This window comes from Nuphar pumila, chromosome 5 (genome assembly GCF_984573655.1).
Source record: "Nuphar pumila chromosome 5, dmNupPumi1.hap1.1, whole genome shotgun sequence".
NCBI classification, from domain to species: domain Eukaryota; kingdom Viridiplantae; phylum Streptophyta; class Magnoliopsida; order Nymphaeales; family Nymphaeaceae; genus Nuphar; species Nuphar pumila.
This window is the reverse complement of record NC_143253.1, coordinates 9128437-9142882: the sequence shown is the minus strand read 5'-3', so window position 1 is coordinate 9142882 and position 14446 is coordinate 9128437. Positions and strand designations below refer to the sequence as shown.

The window sequence follows — 14446 nt, the reverse complement described above, 5'->3', positions numbered from 1 at the left end:
CGCTTGTAAACATAAAATATCAATCTTTCTCCTACACATAACATCTACTAACTCTACCAACTTACCAGTTAAAGATCCTATGTTCCAAGTGGCTAACCTAATTTTATGGAAAATGATAAGTGTGAAGGTTAAAAATGTCTTAAAAATAATAATATTTATGATTTTTATATAGACTTATAAAATTTCAAGGTCTTTCGGAAAACGTGTCATATTTGCTGTACAGTAAGATCATTTTTCATTTTATCCATTCAAGTTGAAATAAAAAAAATATTGTTTGGGTCTAAGTGGGGTTGTAAAACAAGCCGAGCCGCTTGTGGCTTGGCTCATAAAGCGCACATTTAAACTTGTAGGCAAGCTGGAATATGAACAGTAGGTATCTGGCTCAGCTCAGCTCGTATAAACTCGTTAGGTAGTAAAAATTATATTTTAGTTATATTTTATATGCATTATTTTATAATCATGTTTCTTCAAGCTAGAAAACAATGTATTTTTTTTAATAAACAAGTCAGCACTTGCTCGTTTATCTAATACTGATTATGCAAAACATGCAAATTAGAACCATCCACATGAAGTCCGCACCTACATCTTGCGTTATGTATAAGACTGAGTGTAGGTGCGCAAGGTTATAGTTTTCAATGTTATGGGTGATGTTTACTTAATCCGATTCCTCGAAGGAAAATTCTTCTAATTTTGCCCAAATCCATTTTTTTTTTCCATTTCTCTCAATCAACTTAATTACCATCTCCTTAACAAGCCTCAAACTACCTAAAAATTTATTATTTTTTGGTACTTTGAAACGCATTTGGATAAAGTTGGTAGTTCAATAACATGTTTGCTTTGGTCACGGGTGGGGATAAACAATCACAATTGAGAAAATAGAAGCCTTGATGGTTGGTCATAAGGTCAATATTGTGACTAACTTTCACAAGATTCATGACGAAAATATTACAGTTGGCAATCACAATCATGTTTTACTAACCTTGAGAAAGTGTTGTGATTGTGATTTACCAACACAAAATTTCGAGAAAAAAAAAATTTAGATGTTTGCTTTGGTCACAAGTGAGAAAGTAGAATCAAAATCAATCCCTCACCATCACTACAAACCTCATTGAAAATTCTTTTTATATAATCTTTAAAAAATTTACATAATGGGGGTCAATGCATCGAAACAAGTCAAGTATTAAAAATACCCATAACACAGAGTTGGACAAAGCAATTTGATAACAAGCATACTCCACTAGCTAAAAAGTATCAACTTCATATTATAGAAAATGACCATACTGTCCTTGTAAAACTATTAGTTGAATGTTATTTGCTCGACTGGATCTGGTTCTGGATCTGGATCTGACTAAAGGGATTAGCATTTATTCATATATCTTAATCAAATTTGAGACATGTTCGACATCCCCAGGGTCCTTCGTCTATAAATAGCTGTGCTGCTTTTTTATAAATACTAGTCCTTTAGTTTTTTAGAATAAGTGATAAAGTTAGGCACCTTTGTGAAAATTATCGCCAAAAAAACAGAGTTTTAAACATAATCATAAATATCGGCTACTTTTTAAGATCCCATTATTTTAATGTTTTTTTTTCAAAAATTGTTATAATCCTGAAAAAGCATGGTATTTTTAAAATATCACCTATTTTGAAAATAACAAGGTTTATTACGTTATTAATTTGATATTTATATTTTCTAAGTCTTTTATTTAAAACAACTAAAACATTCATCCAATCATCTGAAAATCAATTTAGACCCAAAACCAATTCTGATAACATTGCTTCGCCTCTGAGATGGGAACCCAAGTAGGGATGACAGTGGGCCGAGGAAGAACGGGCCCCTCTCCGTCTCGCCCCGTTTGAACCGGGGATGGAGGCTAAAATCAAAACCCATGCAGGGATGGACTTACACTTTCTCCTGCCCCGCCTCGTCCCAATCCCCGCCTTGCCCCACCTCACCTTGTCCCCAATCCTTCAGGGATGACAATGGACCGAGAAAAAATGAAGCCCCGTCCCACCTCGCCCTGTTTGGACTAAGAATGAAGAACATGAAACGGGGATGAAGGTTAAAGTAAAAAACCTGTGCGGGGATGGAGGGCAGGATTTTGACATGGGGTAGGGGTGGAGACCTTATCCCTGCCCCGGTCCACTGCCATCCCTAAACCCGATCGAGTTCCCCTGAGAAAGAAAACCATTAAAGCATTGTTATTATGCTTCTTGACCACCATCATTGTCATTGTCATTGTCATTGTTGAGGATGTAAATTGTTCGTTTTTTGCTTGGATGCGGCCAATACCCGATCCGACTAATCGGATGTTGCCTAAAATGATTCAGATTAGGACGGTAAAATGCTCATACCAAATCCATTGTATACTACATGTAATCAAATTCAGATATCCATCAAATGGGCATATCCCTCGGATTCGATAGCAAAAAACCAAAACCATATCGGCAACCCACTAGGATGCGATACAGTTTCTGCATACCAAATCTGACTAAACGAAGTCGGTTTCAATTGAATATAGGATAAAATCCGATCCATCGACATAACCTAGCCACGGTGGGGAGTAGGCATATTAAATAACCTATGAGGTTTCTTATCATTTTATCCCGATGTCGATGATTCATTCGATGACGATCCATTTTTCTATCTAATATCTCTTCTCTCTCTTCACCTTTCCTTGGTATTCTCTTTTCTCATGGGTACTTGTTTTCTTTCTCGTTTCACTCCCGAGGAGATCAGAACTCGTTAGAATCCCTCTTCCGGACTCATTCTCCCTATTCCCCTCTTCCCCCCAACAATTCGTTTGCTAATTTCCTCCACAGTAGAGACGTTTCTGGTTCAACCATGGCGATTCCCTCTGCTTGGGCATTCTCGATCGCCAAGATGGTCTGGACCATTTTGAGAGAGTGGGTGACCGCCTGCGTCGCGATTGCTTCGGAGATCGCTCGTGCTCTCAGAGTTGGAGATTTCGGCCCCTTTCATGTTGGCTGAATGAGGTTAGGCCCATTTCTCTTGGTCTTTAATCTATGGTTTGATTTATTAGGGGATTTAAGCAATGCCCATGTTCACTGCGACGCCTAATGATTCTGGCATTACCGATTATGCGATAATTGTTCATGCCGCAGTTTTCCGGTTTTCGATTGTTTCTGTTAATTCTATGCAAACTATCTTCGTCGATTAGGGGATTGAATTCATAGATTAGTTGGTTGAGCTGTTTGGCTTTTCCGGATGAGGATTTTGTATAGTTTCTGCATTTGGGTGCTGTTTGTTTCAGGAATTAGCGGCTTAAAATGATCTTTTTTGTTCAGAAAATTTTCGGGCCTTTTTTGATTGGGGGGTTTAATCCCGTTTTAGTTGAATAAGAACACACGGACCATCAATTGTTTCTGTTTCTTATCAGTTAATTACTCTGCTGATTAGAAGATTAAGGCGTTTTTGGAAGATCAAAGTGGTCCATGTCAACAGGATAAGCTGGGATACCACGTTGTGTCCCAAAATTTGATATCCCCGCTTGTACCACTTTTCTGGACAAATAGGTGTATTCAAAGTTCAGAACATCTCGTAAAAATGGTGTAGATTTGCCACCACCGTCTATCATGGTAGGCATGTGGCGTTGATTATGTATTTTCTTGTTCAGTGGCACTCTGTCTGTTATGCCTTAGGATTTTGAGTTATGGTGACACCTCTTTTGCGACTAACTTTTTTAGGTTAGTTTTCTTTTTAGCTTTTCGTCTTCTACTTTGTCTTGACTGGGTAATGGCACGATGTCTTGTAGCCCACTTCTACTCCTGTTTCCCTCTACTTCTTCTTTGCCATTGGGGAAAGGGAAAAAAAGATAATGCTTATGTTTTCATAGTAAATCTTGCTTGAGTTTTTGTTATTTTTACCATTAAAATGTTGAAAATAATAGCCTAATAGGAACTGAGGCTATAATTAGTAGAAATGGAAATATGGAAAAATAGGAAATTCAGAACAGATAATAAACAACATGCTAAAATGGGAAAAATTTAACAAAATGAGTTTTAGTGATACAAATGATGACAATATTAGGACAAAGCATGGAAGAAACTTTGCCTATATAACTAGAACAGGAAATTATGGTTCCACATAATTGCCGAGCTAAACAGCCTTCATGATCTTCTTCATGGCCTTTTAGCTAGCTGCAAAAGCAAGTATATTTCATAGTAAAAAAACAAAGATATTGATGGTGGCATGGTGCTAATCAACAGTTATGAATATGATGGTTTCTAACCATTATAATAGACTGTAGAATGCTAGAAAGTTGGAATAACTTTATTTTATTTAACTAATAGAATAAGATAGGTTGCTGAAGATGAGTGATAAATCCCTGCTGGATCTTGAATTAGTAGGAAGCAAGCAAGTTTCTTGTAATGATCATTTTCAAGGTTTTCATTGCTTTGTTTCCTGTCAATCTATCCATGTCTGCTGATAAACCAAGCTACTTGATAATACCTGGACATTGAGATGCGTGCCTTTCTAGATATGCCCCCATTGTGCCAAGAACCAGCATCTCCATCTATAACTAGGCATTTTTGGTTATGCAACTTGAAATAATGGATCTTGGTTGTTGAAGAAAGATTTCTGATCAATAAACTATAACAGTTTAGTTTTTCAAGGTAGCAGCTATTTTATAGAGAACCACATATGGTGTCAAGATCATGTTTTTAAAGGGCGCTTTTGGAGGCGTTAAAAGGTGTAAACCTTAATGTCTCCCCTCCATTCACGCGTTAGGTGCTTATGCCTCTTTATGGATAAGTGAAGCTTAAGCCTCTTTCTTCAAGAGGTCTCATCCTTTATATGAGGTGTGGACCTCTATGGCGAGGCCCATGTCTCTCTCAAAAAGCAAAAAGGTATGACTATACTGACTTACAAAATAGTAGTTACAATCATACTTGTATTAGTTGATAATGGTAATCTTATAGTAGTAGCTCTGTGACAAAGCTATCTATAAAAGCATAAATGAAACTTAAACTATGAACTAAATAAGTAGTTTTATGCAATAAGTCAGCATGATCCTAACCATGTGGTGGGTCCAAGCCTAACCATGAGAGGTAAGATTATATCAGTCATGAATCAATATTTGATACATGATTACCGTATTTTACATGACACTAATCCAGATGTAGCTTATAGGTTCAGCCTTGTTGTGCATGAAATCCCTACTAAGGGAATGATTGAAGGTCTACCCATGGACCCTTAATCCCATGGCACATTTCATTTATTCAAATAATATACAATATGCATTTCTTTTTTTGTGATTACTTGGAATGGTTATTTATTTGTCTTATAGTTAATGAAGTACTTTCTTTTAGTAGTCATATATTTTTTTATATCTTTATATTTATACCTTGAAAATTATCAAGCTTAAGCCTCAGCATACCTCGAGGCTTACACCTCATGCCTTTGAAACCTTGGTGAGGATAATTGTTCCTAAACAGCTTAATGTGAGGAACCATGTTTGCTTCAACGGAATTTCTCATTCACATTACTATAATCAAGGACGACTGCATTCCTAAGTATGACATATATCCATTTTTCATTTTCCTTACCTGTAGGCTCTAGAAGTGGAGATTGCTCTGCTAAGCTAGTTCTATATCTGATTGGAAACACTATTTAATGGTTCCTTGGTAAATGTAAGGCTGTTTGTCTAAGAACAAGGCGTCTGATGATCAAAGCTGTTTTTCTAAGAATTGTCATAATGGAATGTCTGGTAAGTGCCCATGTAGTGTAATGAAGTAAGTAAAAACAATACACTAGAGTGCCTCTTATGGGCTTACACGAACACAAGAGCAAGAACATAAAGACGACTTATGGGTCAATACAAGAACACAAGTAAAAAATATAAGATTTATTAGGAACCAAGGTGCATGAGAAGGCATATTTTACAAGAAGGGGTTCAACCCCTTTATATAGACAAGAGAGAGCCAAGAGGCCACTGGGAGCACCCCCAACGGCTCTAATGGCTAGGGCATTAGAAAGGCTATAATGCCCTTAGCCAAAAAGAAAAAGACAAAAATAAAGAAATACTAAAAAAGTCAAAAGTTCCCCTAATGGGCACTACCTATTACATAATGTGAAATAACAAAAATACCCCTAATGGGTATTACCTATTACAAGTACGAGAATATATATATTCTAACATGCAGCACTCAAGTGGTCATTGGATACTCAGCATTGACAAGTTCATGGTCAAACAAAGCATGTGATGACAGTGATCTTGGTGCCAAATATTTTCATGGGATTGGAAAACTAAAGTTTCTAATGCATCTATACATCTGCCACATATACACAACAATCCAAGAATGATATCAAGTCTCTCGAGGTAAATATCCAATTCCAGTTTTTGTTTTACCTGCATGCACTACTAGCACATATTGTGCTAAGCAAATTATGTGGCCAGGTTAGGAAAATGTAAAAAAATCTGTTGGTCAACTAAAACTATTGGCTCACCAAGATCAAGTTATTTGATGCCAATAATTGTTAGATTTTCTATGCTGGACAAAGGTTCATAGATCATTATGGTGATGATTTCGTGGTGACTATTGCAGACTTGTAGTGTTAATGATGGCGACAATGATGTTGTCAGTGGTGGTGTTTCTAATGGTGGTTGTCTATGAAGGCATTTACAGTGCAGTGACAATGGTGATGTTGGTGGGTGGTGGTAGCGAAGAAGAAGATTATGGTGATGGTATTGCAAAACAAGAAACTGGGGGAAGAAAATAGTCATGTATTCTTCATGATAGTGGTAATCAGTGTTATCAAAAACGTGCCTTGAGGCGCAAAAGGCACGCCTCGCCTTGAGGCGCAGCCCTCTGTGCCTCAAGGTGCAAGCCTGAGGCGCAAATTTTTTTTTACAACAAGATTTCTGAAGCATATGCTTATTCTTTTGAAAGTTTTCTGCTGCAAAGTTGGTTAGTCCATCTTATGCTATTAGTTACATTAGGGTTGTTTCACTGCAGTCTATACAACTGTAACAGTTGAACTGTTCTTGCTTTCTCAATAGCATCCACACTAGGAGTGTTGTATTTTGCACGCTGTCTCATAAAAAGATGCAAATCACAGTTGGATCAGTAAAGAGAACCATAGCTTCATTGGTTACTTAGCTTATAGAAACGTAGTTTTCAACACATAATTTGACAAGTATAACTAATTCAGGAATCAAATCCAATAGTCTAACTTCAAGCACATGGTATAGGTTTGGGAATATAGGATTCTGGCTAATTGTATTGGATCGCTTCTTATGTCATAAAAAAATCAGATCTCTTTTCATGTTGGGGATCCCTCTCATGTCTTCTTTACCTTTTTACTTTACTTTACTTTACTTTATTTAGAGTTTCCATTCATTGGCCAGAACACTGTGTGCACATGCAAACAAACTTATTTTATGGCATAATAATGTAAATGCTCTTGATACTAAGTATTTAATCAATTTTATCAATCTTTAATTATTCCACAATACAATAACTAAGTTCTTTGTGGCTAAATTTACATCTACTGTCATGGTTTGATGTTAGGTGTATGATATACTGCCATGGTTTGATGTTAGGTTTTATATGTTAATCTCATATTTTTTAGAATAATCTCATATATTTTAATTTTTGTCAGTTAATCTCATAAATTTTCCAGTTATGTAATCAATTTTTTAGTTACTTTTATATGTTAATCTCATATTTTTTTAGAATAATCTCATATATTTTAACTTTTATAGGTTAATCTCATATATTTTAACTTTTGTAGGCTAATCTCATATATTTTTTAGTTATGTAATCAGTTTTTAGTTACTTTTATATGTTAATCTTATATTTTTTAGTACTTATTTGAGATTTTCTATTTCTTATTGGTTGTTATTTCATCAATAAAGCATTTCTTTATTTATTTGTATTTTTAGATATTTTTTTATAATTTTTTAAAAGTTTTCAAAAAAAAAAATTGAGGCTTACGCTTTACGCCTCGAGGCTTACGCCTCACCTCGGTTTTTGGTGGAGCGCCTCGCTACGCCTCAACGCTTTTCACAACACTGGTGGTAATAAAAACCATGTATGCCCATATATATAGTTACGTACTTTCAATTGTCACATTGGCCTTTTATTTTTATTTTCAGAAATAAATTTATAAAAAAATAATGTTTCAAGAATGTCGTCCAGAGGGGGCCTTACATATTGCAAGTAATCTTTTTTTTTTGTTTAAAATTTTATGTCAAAACATAATTTGCTCAGATAGCTGGATTTTAGGTGAGAATGCCTGAAGTGCCTGGCACAAAGGTGCATGTCACATGGCTAATGTTGGCAAAAACTGTGACAGATGAGGACTTGTGTAATCTAAGAGTTTCGCTTGTAAATTTCTGCACTGGGGACCTTGTTGGTTTGTTGCAGTATTGTTGAAGTGCCAATTACACATTTGAATCTGAACTAGAGATTGGGGAGGAAGAATGTGAATATGTATTAGATAGATATCATTAGAATGTAAATGTGGTCTGCAGTGGACAAAGAATTGAATCCAATTAGCATGAGAAGACTTTCAGGTTATAGGTTCCCTTACCTCCACATTCACCATAGATATAGAGTATGCAGCCTTGGTTGATGCATGAATGTAGAGGTGTGCTGATTAACCAGGGGATCTTGTATAGTCTTCACTGGATTATGGAGTAAGATTTGGTGGCAGCATATTGTCTTTTTCCTGTCAACATTCACTTCAAGTTCAGAGGATCAGCTAAGGCACATCCCCCTCTTATTCCAACAAGAGTGTATGCACAGTTGTCAAGGATGCTGTTTTCTAGTGGCAACACTGGACTCTAAAAAAAAACGTTATCTAGGATAAATTGCATATTATGAAACCAATGTACTGGAAATATCTGGGGACGAGCTCTTTTTACCATCCAGATTTGCATTGAAGAAGGAAATTCGTGGCGACTTTAAAGGATACTTATCTGTTGGTTAAAGATCAGCTCAGGGCATTGTCCATGCGTTCTACATTTGTCATCTTCTCTGCATGTATTAATGGGGGTTGAAAAATCACCTCTTTTGTCATATAAGCATCACTTAGTGTTTCTCACATGGAGCATTTCAAGCTTTTATGCCCAGTGCCTTAGATTGTGAATCCCCAAGCTGAACTTTGAGAGAAAGTGATGAGAGAAAACGCAATACTGCTCTATACTCTTAGGCGAACGTGGCCTTTGGATGCCATGTTGCCTAAGGGGGCGTTTGATTCACGGAGCGCACGCGTCCGCATGACGCCCGCAGCATGGGGCCCACACAGTGTTATCAAAAACGCGCCTTGAGGCGCAAAAGGCGCTCCTCGCCTTGAGGCGCATTTTTTTTTTACAACAAGATTTCTGAAGCATATGTGTATTCTTTTGAAAGTTTTCTGCTGCAAAGTTGGTTAGTCCATCTTATGCTATTAGTTACATTAGGGTTGTTTCACTGCAGTCTATACAACTGTAACAGTTGAACTGTTCTTGCTTTCTCAATAGCATCCACACTGGGAGTGTTGTATTTTGCATGCTGTCTCATAAAAAGATGCAAATCATAGTTGGATCAGTAAAGAGAACCATAGCTTCACTGGTTACTTAGCTAATAGAAACGTAGTTTTCAACACATAATTTGACAAGTATAACTAATTCAGGAATCAAATCCAATAGTCTAACTTCAAGCACATGGTATAGGTTTGGGAATATATAGGATTCTGGCTAATTGTATTGGATCGCTTCTTATGTCATAAAAAAATATCAGATCTCTTTTCATGTTGGGGATCCCTCTCATGTCTTCTTTACCTTTTTACTTTACTTTGTTTAGAGTTTCCATTCATTGGCCAGAACACTGTGTGCACATGCAAACAAACTTATTTTATGGCATAATAATGTAAATGCTCTTGATACTAAGTATTTAATCAATTTTATTTTTATCAATCTTTAATTATTCCACAATACAATAACTAAGTTCTTTGTGGCTAAATTTACATCTACTGTCATGGTTTGATGTTAGGTGTATGATATACTGTCATGGTTTGATGTTAGGTTTTATATGTTAATCTCATATTTTTTAGAATAATCTCATATATTTTAATTTTTGTTAGTTAATCTCATAAATTTTCCAGTTATGTAATCAATTTTTTAGTTACTTTTATATGTTAATCTCATATTTTTTTAGAATAATCTCATATATTTTAACTTTTATAGGTTAATCTCATATATTTTGACTTTTGTAGGCTAATCTTATATATTTTTTAGTTATGTAATCAGTTTTTAGTTACTTTTATATGTTAATCTTATATTTTTTAGTACTTATTTGAGATTTTCTATTTCTTATTGGTTGTTATTTCATCAATAAACATTTCTTTATTTATTTGTATTTTTAGATATTTTTTTATAATTTTTTAAAAGTTTTCAAAAAAAAATTTGGGGCTTACGCTTTACGCCTCGAGGCTTACGCCTCACCTCGGTTTTTGGTGGAGCGTCTCGCTACGCCTCAACGCTTTTCACAGCACTGGGCCCACACAAACATGGGACAGTGCAGATGTGGTATCTTGCAGACGACAATTCATCGTCTCCCAGCATTCTGCCCCTACCCACAGAACACCATGGGGGCGGACGATATCAGACGAAAAAAAGGAAAAAAATGCATCGGGGTATACCCCAATGCTTCCAACACCCCCTTCCTTCCTCCCCCACTCCTCTTCGACGGCCTCTCACCGGAGTCTCTCTCTCTCTCTCAAACCCTAACCTGAAAATGTGGTTAGGATTTGCTAAATCTGAATTTTTTGGGTAGATTTTAGGGGTTTTTTCATTTTAATCTTTATTTTTGCAATTGATTGAGTGAATGCATGCAAGATCGAATATTTTTTTGTTCAGATATGCTGAGATTTTAGGCGTTTTGCATTTTAATCCCTATTTTTGCAATTTATTGAGTGAATGATGCTAAATCTGATTTTTTTTGTATGCCTAGATTTGAAGGTTTTTATATTTTAATCCCTATTTTTGCAATTTATTGAGTGAATTCATGCAAAATCCGTTTTTTTCAGGTATGGTTAGATTTTAAGGGTTTTGTATTTTAATCCATATTTGTGCAATTTATTAAGTAAATGATGCTAAATCTAATTTTTTTATGCTTAGATTTTAGGGTTTTTTGTAATTTAATCTCTATTATTGCAATTTATTGAGTGAATGATGCTAAATCCATTTTTTTTAGGTATGCTTAGATTTTAAGGGTTTTGTATTTTAATTTTTATTTTTGCAATTTATTGAGTTTATTTTAATCCCTATTTTTGCAGTTTATTGAGTGACTGCATGCTAAGTCCAAATTTCTTTTTTGTATGCTTAAAATATGATTTTTTTATTATCAAAATACACATTTTAAACATGTGTCTAAGTGTCAGCGATGATAAATCAAACGTGGGACACATGGATATAGTGTTCTACCCTGGTCAATGGAAAAGCTTGACATAGATACCTTGTTACTGTCTGAACAGGGTCAGAACAGAACTGGACAGATCATATGTCTCCGTCAAACGCCCCCTAAGAGGCTTGATTGATGGGCTTGGAGTTATCTGAGGATCATTTCGGCTTTTTTTTGTTGTAGGAGTCAGGAACTCCAGAACGTTGTAAGTTTTGTTGGGGAAAAAGAATATTTCAAGAACGCTTAAAGTTTTATATGGTGTCATTGAGTTTATTTCTTCGCTTACAAGATTGTATTTTAGAGTTCTGAGTGAAAAAGTTGTGTCATGATCCTTAGCCAAGTAAAATGCCTTTCTTTTTACAATTTTCTCCTAGAAAGTTTTTCATTGTTAGCATGGAAAAACAACCCTACCAAGGTTGATCAACCAGTCAAAGAAGACGAAGGAAGAACTGCACTCAGATGGTTTTAACATTACTGCAGAACAGCTTGCATGCCTCTTCCATCGGGAAACATGCTTTTTCCTCAATTGTAGACTAGGCCGAAAGGACTATTTCGATTATCATAAGCTGTAATCATTGTTTTATTATTATTATTATTATTATTATTATTATTGCTATTAGGCAGAGATATTAGAACACTAAGACCCTGCATGGAGCTTGATTTGTTTCTAAAGTTCTACAGCATCTTAGCCATTTGGATTCAGATAAAAATATAATTGAGAGTTTCCTGAGACACTGCAGATAATTAGGATTTCTGATCTGCCTAATTGCATATGTAGTGTTTTGGGCTGACTGGCTTTAACTTTTTAGTACATGGACCTAGGGTGCGGTAATCCATAGGCTCCCTACCATGAATTAATAGTGGTCAGTTATCTCTATGATGATTGTGGTATCCTATAGTGGATGCACATGCATTAGTTTGCACCTCATTGTTCTTAGAACCTACCTTTGTTTCTTTAGATGAATATCTCCCTGTGTTGAAAAGCACAAAATGGATGATTTTATTCTCTAATACAAGATGTAATCTTCTTTTGCAGTGCCAAGCAAATCACTCTCTGTTGTATATAGATCTGGGAGTGGAAGGAAATCTTCATGGTTCAACATGGCCATCCCAAATGACAACTTACTGTAAGCCTGCAAGATACTGCAAAACTTTTGAAATGGCAACATCTTGTTCATCAGTTAATCGCTTGACACGTGTCAAAGATACGTAAGGTATTACACATTGTAAACATCAGCTATAGCAATGAATAATGCATTTCATTCTCGTGATTCCTATAATCTAAGGACGCATACATGATAAATCCACACACACACACACACACACGCATGCACCTGCGTGCAAGCACACGTGTGTTGGTAATGGAGATAAAAGTGCATTTTGTTAAGGCATGTTTCATTAGAGATGGATGGCATTGATTCATGGTTCTTTAAGGTAAAAGTGATTTACCAATGGATGCATAAAAACTCAGCCAATCAATGATTAACATGTTAAGAGCCAGACATAGCGTTGGACAAGGGCATATCCCATAAATGAAGTGCAGTGAAAATGTTTGCAGGCGAAAAGTGATCATTTTTTTTCATAGGAATAGCATGAAAAATCTTCAAAACTAAAACCAATAAAATTTCTTGAAAATACAAAACTAGGCTTCACTTTTCAGAAATTCCTGACATAGGCCTCAGGTTAATGTTCATCGTATTGAGTAATGTGATTTTTTTTTTCATGTTATCCTTTTAGAATTGAAAAATGCTCATGTATCATAAAAAAAAATAAGGGTTTTGAACAATTGATTACAAAGGTTATAATTGTAATTTGATTTGAGATTTAACTTAATGCGTAATAAATAAAGATAAACTGAGCTAGCTAGGGCAAGCCATAACAATCAAGGAATAGGGTCTCTGTTTAGTCGTTTTCAGAAAACCAGAGGCCCATGTCAGGAAATGCAGAAATGCGAGGCCCATTTTTGAAATTAGGGACAAAAGGTTGGCCCCTAAATGTAATTTTCCTAGTTTGTACGATGCTCCACTTAAATGTTTTATGTTTCTTATGAACAAAGTTACAAGTATAATATGGTAGAGGCGCTGCATCATGCAGCGCCACTGACAGCCGCCCATCTTGTTATTTCTGGAGATGGGTGTGGTCTCCATCTTGAGATTTCATCCATGATGTTCCACAGATGCCAGCTCAGTGTTTTCATATGAAATCTGCATGGAAATTTGGGAAATTGGTCGGTGTCTGAACTCTCAATCTTGTGTGAAACATGGTCCTTTGGGTGGGTGGACCTGATACATTCCCTCAAATGGTAAAGGCCATTTGTTGCCAACCAATGATGTGTATAGACCATTGTTGCCAGTATCGGTATCGGCCCTGAATCGTTGGGCTGCCGATTCAGCTTTATAGGCTCATACCGATACTCAGCTGAATCGTTCTGTATGGGCCCAAACATAATAATCAATTATTACGTGACATGTGTTAAAATAATATTAAAAATATTTTTTGGTATTTTTTACATTTATTAAAAATTAGCCAGCCCTATAGCGTATCGAAATTCTGCCATATCCGTCGATACTCACCGATACTGATAACATTGGCATAAACCTTTCATCAATGGTTTAAGTTTTGTGCAATGTTGTCATATGGTTTGACCAACAATTCAGGTGAATCCACCGATATCAATACTCTAAGTGAATCGTTTTGAATCGGCCAAAAAATAAAAATGAAATATTATATGTCAATTAGAATGTGACATGTGTTAAAGATATTAAAATAATATAAACAAAATAATTTTAAGTATTATTTATATTTATTAAAAAATAGCCTATACGATACGTATCGGTGATAACATTTTGCCTCTAACGTACCACTAAATGAATTATGGAGATGTTCATTGCTTCTAAATTTAAAGATGGGTCCCACCATCGTCTTTTTGACAAAGTTAAAGGCAAACCAACCTTCAAGAATTTCCTTTGCTTATATACCACATGGCAACTCACTTATATATATGTTTAAACAAATTTTTGTTTATGTTTCATTAGGA

The 14446-nt window shown here is 35.6% G+C and overlaps 1 long non-coding RNA gene across 1 annotated transcript; it reads left to right on the top strand.

The window, feature by feature from the left end:
* The first annotated feature begins 6618 nt into the window (after positions 1–6618).
* On the top strand, positions 6619–12680 carry LOC149836696 (uncharacterized). Its single transcript, XR_016432044.1, has 2 exons — positions 6619–6707; positions 12446–12680. It is a non-coding gene; the product is annotated as an uncharacterized LOC149836696 (long non-coding RNA).
* The last annotated feature ends 1766 nt before the right edge of the window (positions 12681–14446 follow it).